Genomic DNA, 10,846 nt, shown 5'->3' with positions numbered 1-10,846 from the left:
ACGAGTGCTAAATCCTCATACTCGGGGGGAATGCGCAGTGCGGGCACTTGGTTCGGACTCTCTACCGAGGTCGCCCCTACGGAAACACCTAGACATCTCCCTACACACTGGGCAGACCACTCCATAAGAGCCCTCTGTTGCCACGCTATGGTAGGATCATGGGTGCCTAACCAGGGAAGACCCAACACCACGGGGTACGCAGGAGAGTCAATCAGATAAAACTGAATGATCTCCTCATGACCCCCCTGCGTCGTCATCGTCAGTGGTGCTGTGACCTCCTGATCAGGCCCGACCCCAACGGCCGGCTGTCTAAAGCGTGGACAGGAAATGGAGCTTCTACCGGCCGAAGGGGAATTCCTAACCTACTACAAAATGCCCGATCAATAAAGTTCCCAGCTGCGCCTGAATCTACTAGCGCCTTATGCTGGGAATGAGGTGCCACCTGTGGAAACCTCACAGGAATACTCATGTGACCAACAGAGAGCTCTGGGTAAGTGGGGCGCCTACTCACCTGAAATGACTCCCCAGTGCGTGGCCTGCTGTCACCTCCCCCAGGGGACCCTCCCCAGCACCTGGCCGCAGTGTGTCCTCCACGACCGCAGGTGGTGCAGGGGATGGCCCCCCTCGGGTTCCCTCTCCTCCTCTCTCTAGCGCCAGCACCCCCGAGCTCCATGGGAATCGGCTCGGGGGTGCTGGAGGGTGGACTGGACGACCCCCACTCGGGACGTCCGCGGGTAGCCAGCAGGGTGTCCAGACGGATGGAAATGTCCACCAACTGGTCAAACGACAGATTGGTGTCCCTGCAGGCCAGCTCCCGACGAACGTCCTCTCGTAGACTACACCGGTACTGGTCGATGAGGGCCCTCTCATTCCACCCCGCTTCCGCCGCTAGTGTCCGGAACTCCAGTGCGAACTCCTGTGCGCTCCTCTTCCCCTGTCGGAGGTGGAATAGACGCTCTCCCGCCGCTTTCCCTTCAGGTGGATGATCGAAGACAGCCCCTGAAGCGGCGGGAGAACTCCGCGTAGGTGATGGTTGCGGCGTCTATTGCCCCTCCATTCGGCGTTGGCCCACTCCAACGCCTTGCCGGAGAGACAGGAGATGAGGGCGGAGACGCTCGTATCCCGAGGGCGCCGGGTGTATGGTGGCAAGGTAAAGTTCCACCTGCAGGAGGAATCCCTGACACCCGGCTGCAGAACCGTCATATGCCCTCGGGAGCGAGAGCCGAATGCCACTGGGTTCCGGTGCTGAGAGAGGAGGACTGGCCGTTGGTGATGAGTTGTTGTAAGGGTCCTTGGCCACCTCTTGATTCACCAATCGGCACAGAGTGTTGGACACCTCGTCCATGGCGGTCCCGAGTTGCCGGATCATTGCGTCCTGGTAGTTGATCCGGTCCAGCAGGGATTCGGGTGCCGCCGCTGTTCCTGCTGACTCCATGATGGTGTGTTGTTCTGTCACTAAACCGATGTGGATGTGGTGGAGAGTCAAGCGCAGGAAACAGAGGTTAGTCCAACAAGACTTTAATAGTCTAAATAACACGAGTGGAAAACCCCGACCTCGAAAATACACGAAGTGGCGAGGGAAAATTACGCACACGCGTAAAACACTAAACATGAAACAAAATGGAATACAAGCACGTAGCATCGACAAAGTGGCAACAAAATAACAACACACAAATACCCTAGAGCAAAACAAGGAACTTATAAGACACGTAATCAACACCCAAACAGACACAGGTGTGACAGACAGACAAAAGCAATCAAATACAGAAACATAGAGCGGTGGCAGCTAGTACTCCGGGGACGGCGAACGCCGAAGCCTGCCCGAACCAGGAGGAGGAGCAGCCTCGGCCGAAACCGTGACACTTATCCACAATTTATCTTCCCTGCAAGATATTTGGTTGATCATTGTGGACATTGACAATATCAGATTTGAAAAAAAATACACAATGAACTATACATTTTGATAATATTTTTGTATCACAACACAGAAGTGTAATAGATCTCCAGCTTTGTATTATATATTTATATTGACTGTTTGCTTCCAGTTGTAATGATAAAGAAAATATAACTTGTTTTTCAGTGTTGATGAGGCCACATTTTACATGTGAATAATTAAAACATGCACATAATGGATCTTTAATACGTTTGTAGACTTTATACAGCTGAATAGGAATATCCACAAGACCTGGAATTAACAAACTGTGGTGAAATCGGATATTGCTATTGCATACAGAGTCTATTGTAGATAACAAATGAATGAAAAGTTCCTGCTGCATGTGCAGGCTAGGTAAGATTAAGAACGCTGCACTTTATATAAATAATTATTCAAGTGGTCTTAGTTTTTCACAGATACTGTTTAATGAAAAGAACAGCTCCATTTGAAAATGTAAACTAATATTTAACTTAACACACAGGGATTATCAGGGCTGTATTTACTAGGAACCAAACAGAAGCAAACGGGCCAAAACTGGGCGGGACTAACCTGAATTTAGCCAATAAGAAACACTTGTTTTCCTTGCTAAACGTTTTCCATTTTACCTGATCTCACTTCAGTTATTATGTTCTTTGATAATGCAATTGACTATTTACCCTTTAATAAAAAATATTCAAAATAAACAAATTATGTGGAAGCATTGCAAAAGTCTCCAAATGGGTTATATGAGAGAGGAATGGAAATGTTTGTTGCTAATAGTAGCCAACTCAGTATTTTTTTATCCTTGCCATGCATTAGCCAATTTACAATAAAAGCGTATAAACTTTTCTACACCTGTGCCTTTATATTTTTGAAAGGTTTTGCGAATGCTTATGCACTGTTCACACTACCAGAATCTACTTTGTTGCTTGTTTAACTGTTCATCACCATTTCAAAGAGCACCTATCGTCTGATTTAGATTGCCAAAGAAGCGCTCCTCCTCTGTTTTGTTAAATAGATCATTATTAGATGTGGTAATGATCTGTAGGAACTGTACTGTTTAAACCTGCTAGAATGAGACAGAATTTTTTCTGAATACCTAACCCCTCCTCTTCGGCTGAACCTGAGCCCTATAGAGGGCTGTGTCTACTTATGTAAGCCAGTTGTTGTGTTGGGGCACACACTTTTCCCGATATCACATCACTGTCTTATCTTAGAGCACTGTTTGTGGAGATCCATGGCTCTTATGGGAGATCTTCTCCTCCAGGCTCCCAGCACGGTGACACTGCTGGGGGCTGTGCTGTTTATGCTGGTCCTCTACCTCTTGTTCTCTGGTTCCAACTCAGAGGAACAGTGGAAGGAGCCTCCAGGACCCAGGCCACTGCTCCTGCTTGGTAACATGCTCCAGCTGGATCTCAAGGAGCCCTACCGCACTCTCTGTGAGGTAAGATGAAGTCCTGCGTTGCTTTCAGAGAAAACCATGTTGAGGTTGTTGATATGACGTCATTGTAAATAAGAATTTGTTCTTAACTGACTTGCCTAGTTAAATAAAGGTTAAATAAATAAATAAATAAAAATGATCTGTGAGATTTTATCTGTTTCATCTCACTTTTATAGTTTTCTTGCTATTTCACCAGGTTTGAAAAGTTCAGTAAGCAAACTGATAGAACGGACTTCCGCACATTGTACATGCTTTTAGCTGGTTAATGTTGTTTAATGTTCTATTCTTTAGTCTATTCTGGTCACATATCTGTTTTTTGTTGGGACCAGGCTATGGCCAAAATACTTTGTGATGGTGACCGAAGCATTGCAAGCAAAGAGATGAGGCCACTTTAGACTATTGAGATGCACCCTGGGAACATCCCTTCAGGGATCTTGTTAACAAAACAGACCAGGGTTCAATACATAGTGTAAGAAACTTTGTCTAAATACGTATTTTTACATGTTTTTGTAAGTAATTAAAAAACAGTGAATAGTATTTCAACCCAGGTCTGACCTCAACTGTAAACCACTGTTTTCAGGCTGTTTCTGGACTGAAACTTGTTTAACAAGCCATATGTGATGTCCAGTTTTATTCATATATCATTACGAGACATAACTGAGTCTATTGTGTACTTTATGTATGCTTTATATGTCCAGCTTTCCAAGAAATATGGCTCCATCTTCACGATTCACTTTGGACCCAAGAAAGTGGTTATTCCGCTTTCCGATTTGACACATTGAACTCGATTAGCTTGTTTTGCGATTTATGTGCAAATCATCTTAAAGTAATTGTCCAGTGTTTCCAGATATCTATGAAATATGACCGATAATTTGTTACAATATGAGTGACATATTCTTCCTTCCAAAACAATTTTAATTGAGTATGTTAAAAATAAGCTTTTCTGTGTTGGAATGGTGTGGGCGTACCACAACAACAGAATCGTGTGGGCTTATACCAGTCCTAAAAAATATTAATGCGAGTAGACGACTGATTGGTCAGCTCATCCTCGTCAAGAGGATGACATCCTCTATGAGGAAATAGCAAGCATTTTTTAAATAGTCTGTTTGAGATAAAAGTTGTCGTGTTTTTTATCGAATTTATGTTTGGCCACAAAAGGAGGAGTCAACAACATTATGTGGGTGTAAGTTAACAGAATATTAACTTTTAAAAGTCAGATTTTCACTGGACAGTTACTTTAAAGCTGCAATATGTAACTTTTTGGGCGACCTTACCAAATTCACATAGAAATGTGAGTAATAGATATGCTATTCGCATTGAAAGCAAGTGTAAGAAGCGGTAGATCTGTTCTATGTGCTCTATTTCTATGCTTCCCATTCTTACATTTCATTTTTAAAGCAACTTTATTGAGCTACACAATCAATTGCAGACACTGAGATGATTTGGATATGAAATGCATTACTAGCTCTTAAAAGTCTTATTCTAGCCTGGTGGAACCAGCCTGATTGCTACATTCACCATTCTGTTTTACTGCATGTATCAGCCTGGCCTTTCTCCAATAGATGACAAAATGACTTTTCCAATCAGCACCCTCTCAGAAACAGTGGTTGGGTTTAGGATGAAAACCAATGTTGCCAAATACTGTGCTTGAATTAGGCCTTCCTCTGATTGGTTGAAAGTGATCCAATCGCTAACAATTAAGTTTTGATTTATAGACATTTTAGACTGTAGGTTCAAACAGTTTCAATGAGAAGGAATGCCAGACTGATACTTGAGGCTAAATAGAATGGTGAATGTAGAGATCTGCCTGGTTCCACAAGTCCATCAAAAGGTTTATATTCTAATCCTCTGCAAATAATATAAATGTCTATGATTACTTAGCATTTACAGATGATCATGACCAGAAAGGGCGCATAGATAATTTGGCAGATTATTCATTTTCTTGGTACATGTTAATTATTATGAATGAATCAATTAATTATGAAATGGCATATTATTGTGAATTCTATATTATTTATTTATTATTATTATTATATTATTACACTTTGAATTGTCAAGGAAACAAACTACCTTCTTTACAGGGATTCTGTTTGCCAATGGAGACACATGACGAACCTTAGAGACTTTGGGATGGGCAACAAAGGGAGTGAAGACAAAATCTTAGAGGAAATTCCTTACCTGATTGAAGTGTTTGAAAAACATGACGGTAAGAGCAATATAGGTATCTCTACACTGTAGTAGTAGAAGTAGCATGATGTATTTCTGTAAAGCTTATTTTGTAATTGATTAGATGTTTTGTCTATCGCAGGTAAGGCATTTGACACAGCACAGCCTGTGATTTATGCCGTCTCCAACATAATCTCGGCCATTGTCTATGGCAGCAGGTTTGAATACACTGACCCCCTATTCACAGGCATGGCAGATAGGACCAATGAGACCATACACCTTACAGGTTCTGCATCAATCCAGGTACAGTCTGCTCATTCAGTCCATCCTGTTTTTACTCTACTTTCTCAATAGATAATGGCTGTTTCAGTGCAAATCAATAAAACTAGGGAAAAAATTTGACAAAATTGAAAGCATTTTCCCCCTGCGCTGCAGACGGCTACATCGGTCATCTAATAGAGGACTATTAAAGGCCCAGTGCACTACTTTTGTGAAAAAATATGGCATATTTTTTAAAATATACACTACCGTTCAAAAGTTTGGGGTCACTTAGAAATGTCCTTGTTTTCCATGAAAACATACATGAAATGAGTTTGAATAGGAAATATAGCAAAATACATAGGAAATGTAGTCATTGACAAGGTTAGAAATAAAGATTTTTAATTGAAATAATAATTGTGTCCTTCAAACTTTGCTTTCGTCAAAGAATCCTCCATTTGCAGCAATTACAGCCTTGCAGACCTTTTGCATTCTAGTTGTCAATTTGTTGAGATAATCTGAAGAGATTACTGAAGCACCGGCCACAAATTGGATTGGCTTGATGGGCACTTCTTACGTACCATACGGTCAAGCTGCTCCCACAACAGCTCAATAGGGTTGAGATCCAGGGACTGTGCTGACCACTCCATTATAGACAGAATACCAGCTGACTGCTTCTTCCCTAAATAGTTCTTGCATAGTTTGGAACTGTGCTTTGTGTCATTGTCCTGTTGTAGGAGGAAATTGGCTGCAATCAAGCGCAATCCACAGGGTATGGCATGGCGTTGCAAAATGGAGAGATAGCCTTCCTTCTTCAAGATCCCTTTTACCCTGTACAAATCTCCCACTTTACCACCACCAAAGCACCCCCAGACCATCACATTGCCGCCACCATGCTTGACAGATGACATCAAGCACTCCTCCAGCATCTTTTCATTTGGTCTGCGTCTCACAAATGTTCTTCTTTGTGATCCGAACACCTCAAACTTCGATTCGTCTGTCCATAACACTTTTTTTTACAATCTTCCTCTGTCCAGTGTCTGTGTTCTTTTGCCCATCTTAATCTTTTATTTTTATTGGCCAGTCTGAGATATGGCTTTTTCTTTGCAACTCTGCCTAGAAGGTCAGCATCCCGGAGTCGCCTCTTCACTGTTGACGTTGAGACTGGTGTTTTGCGGGTACTATTTAATGAAGCTGCCAGTTGAGGACCTGTGAGGCGTCTGTTTCTCAAACTAGACACTAATGTATTTGTTTTCTTGCTCAGTTGTGCACTGGGGCCTCCCACTCCTCTTTCTATTCTGGTTAGAGCCATTTTGCGCTGTTCTGTGAAGGGAGTAGTACACAGCGTTGTACGAGATCTTCAGTTTCTTGGCAATTTCTCGCATGGAATAGCCTTCATTTCTCAGAAAAGAGACTGACGAGTTTCAGAAGAAAGTTATTTGTTTCTGGCCATTTTGAGCCTGTAATCAAACCCACAATTGCTGATGCTCCAGAGACTCAACTAGTCTCAAGAAGGCCAGTTTTATTGCTTCTTTAATCAGCACAACAGTTTTCAACTGTGCTAACATAATAGCAAAAGGTTTTTCTAATGATCAATTAGCCTTTTAAAATGATAAACTTGGATTAGCAAACACAACGTGCCATTGGAACTCAGGACTGATGGTTGCTGATAATGGTCCTCTGTACGCCTATGTAGATATTCCATAGCTACAATAGCCATTTACAACATTAACAATGTCTACACTGTATTTCTGATCAATTTGATGTTATCTTAAATGGGGGAAAAAATACATTTCTAAGTGACCCCTACTTCCCGCGGATGTGAATTTTCTGGTAGCATATTCCTACCTAACTAGTTTGAAAACATGGGAAGCCTATCCACAGTTGATGGACCATCAACAGGCAATTAAATATGCTAAATTGAGAGCCTGTGAAAAGGTCTGTGAGAGGGTTTTGTCTATGCAGGAAAAGTAATGTATTCTTTTACAGAATAATGTAGGTTAACAGGATGAATAAACCAATATCACAATATGCCTTGCTCATATTTATATAAAACAACATTGATATTATATCGAACTATCAATATTGTTGCCCACCACTAATAATTACATACTGCATTTATGAATATATATATTTAATGTATCTATCATTGAATTTACATTTACATATTTAATAATATAATTATAGTTATGTGTTGTGTATAGTATATTAAATGTAATAATGTTATAAAAAAGTAATATAAGACATTGAAATATAGTTTTATGTGTATTCTACCTGTATCTCTGTATAAATGTACAACATGTTTCCCTGGTTGGGTTGACACGTTTGAAGAAAAATGTTGCTGATATGAAGATGGAGGTGACCGAACTAGCGAGGGGCCTGAAGGAGACTCTGAACCCTGAGACGTGTAGAGGCTTTGTGGACTCATTCCTCGCCCGAAAGCAGACCCTGGATGTATGAAGAGTTCATGCAGAATCTGCTTCTCATGCATACATAATAAAGTGTTGCATCAATATTGCTCAGTATAACTATACAGAATATAATTAAGCAAGTCCCAAGGGGGTGCCTGGATACAGCCCTTAGCTGTGGTATATTGGCAATATACCACAACTCAGAGGTGCCTTGTTGGTATTATAAACTGGTTACCAACATAATTAGAATGGTAAACTAGTAATTCTGCATCATATCGGCCAATCAGCATCCAGGACCCAAAGTACCCAGTTTATAATACTTATTATGCTATCCTGTGGTGCACTTGGATACTGCAGCAGAACACAACTGTGGTCCTCTGTAGCTCAATTGGTAGAGCATGGCGCTTGTAACGCCAGGGTAGTGGGTTCGATCCCCGGGACCACCCATACGTAAAAATGTATGCACACATGACTAAGTCGCTTTGGATAAAAGCGTCTGCTTTCAATGTGTATTTGACATTGGTTCAACGTAATTTTATTGAAATTACGTAGAAACAACGTTGATTCATCCAGTGTGTGCCCATTATGCATATGACTGAATGCCAGAGGAGGGAGGATAAAACTAGTCATTATCTGTGAATGACTTATAACAGCTCCTTAAGTAACTGTTGTACATCATTCATGTCATCTGCGGGTCTGTATCTGTTAGGAATCTGGCAATATGGATTCTTTCTACCGTGACAACAACCTGGTATTTAGTGTTGCTAGCCTGTTTTCTGTTGGTACCGACCCCACCGGGACAACCCTGCGCTGGCGTCTGCTGCTAATGGCCAAGTACCCCCATATACAGGATAAGGTTTGATAGAAACACACACACACACCACAGGAGACTGCCGAGGGTAGTACGGCTCATAATAATGGCTGGAATGAAATTAATGGAATGTTATCAAATGCATGTGTTTGATACCATTCCATTTGTTCCGTTCCAGCCATTACTATGAGCCCGTCCTCCCCAATTAAGATGCCAGCAACCGCCTGTGATGCACAAACGCACAAACACACAAACACACACAGAGACACAAAACACTAAGCACTCATGGTGTTACAAGTTGTAAACTAGACAAAGGGCTAACTTGAAGCAGAGGTTATGAACTAGATTGAGACGGTTGAGTTAATAAAGGATCAACATTAACTAAGGTTTCTAAGTTTCAATGCATTAACTCCAACCCCTCCCTCCTTTCTGTCTCAGATTGAACCACATACCAGGTTAAAGATCATTCAGATTAACCTTTCACCTCTGGGTTAGAGTAACAGTGGCACTTTTCCTGTCTTTTTTCAAGACCGGGTCCAAGAGGAGATAAGCAGGGTTATAGGAAGTCGTCAGGACAGGAAGAACCTGCCCTACACTGATGGAGTGATCCATGAGATCCAGAGACTGGCCAACATTGCACCCATGGCCATCCCTCACACCACCAGCTGAGACGTTACCTTCCAGGGATATTTCATCAAAAAGGTCAGATACTGTACATGGCTGTCTAATAAAATAAATAAAATAAGGCTGAAATTATTGTAATCCACTCGTTCGGAGTGTGCACTTCATTTATTGAACCAAGTTTAATAACTTTTACTTTGAATATAACAGTGTCCTATGCTTCACTCTCACTGCAGGGGACGTCTGTGATTCCTCTACTGACGTCCGTCCTACAGGACGATAGCGAATGGGAGAGCCCCCGCACCTTTAACCCCTCCCACTTTCTGGATGAGCAGGGACGATTCATCAAGAGGGACGCCTTCATGGCCTTTTCTGCAGGTATATTAACTGAATTATTTAGCTAATTACTTCATTGCAAGAAGTAGAGAAATTGTGGTAGCCTTTTGGACAGACTTCATGCTATTTTCTATATCTTTGGTCTCTCTCGCAGGTCGTAGGGTGTGTCTGGAGGAGGGTCTGGCCAGGATGGAGCTCTTCCTCTTCTTCACCTCCCTCCTGCAGCACTTTCATTTCTCTCCTCCTCCTGGAGTAACAGAGGATGATCTGGACCTCACACCATCCTTGGGGTTGACCCTCAATCCTTCACCTCACCAGCTCTGTGCTGTGAGCCGGGTCTGAGAAGCAGTGGCGTTGATGTTGATGCATCTAAACCACCACACATTAAATGCACCATCATAATAACCAATCCCAGAAATGAGTTTGCGCTACACACACAAACATTATTATATTTTGTTAATGATCGGTTCATAGGCAACTTCCAATATCTTTTTAGCTCTAATTGCACGGAAGACCACGGTAGTCGAGCATAATTTTATAGAGCAAAGTTTATTTTAATTCAGAATAAATATCATGTTCCAGTTAAAAATAAAGCAATAAAGTTTATAAAGCTTCTCCTTCACTTCAACCATTGCATCGTAACAGTTCCATGTGTTATTAAAAAATATCTGACATCAGGGTAAATCCATTTGAATTCAATCACTTTTTGACAGCACCCCTTTTGATTTGAATGAAACCTTACATACGTACAGTCACCGGCCAGTTTATTAGGTACACCCTGTTAACGAAAATGAGTCACATCAACAGTGAGTCACATCAATTGCTATATAAAGCCGGCAGACAGGTATCGAGACATTCGGTTACTGTTCGATCGAATATTAGAATGGGCA

General features: G+C 42.0%; 1 pseudogene; it reads left to right on the top strand.

The window, feature by feature from the left end:
• Positions 1–3,144: 3,144 nt before the first annotated feature.
• LOC121568731 lies at positions 3,145–10,846 on the top strand (annotated as a pseudogene).

The sequence above is a fragment of the Coregonus clupeaformis genome, chromosome 7 (genome assembly GCF_020615455.1).
Source record: "Coregonus clupeaformis isolate EN_2021a chromosome 7, ASM2061545v1, whole genome shotgun sequence".
In the NCBI taxonomy this organism is placed as follows: Eukaryota; Metazoa; Chordata; class Actinopteri; order Salmoniformes; family Salmonidae; genus Coregonus; species Coregonus clupeaformis.
This window is presented reverse-complemented; position numbering and strand designations above follow the sequence as displayed.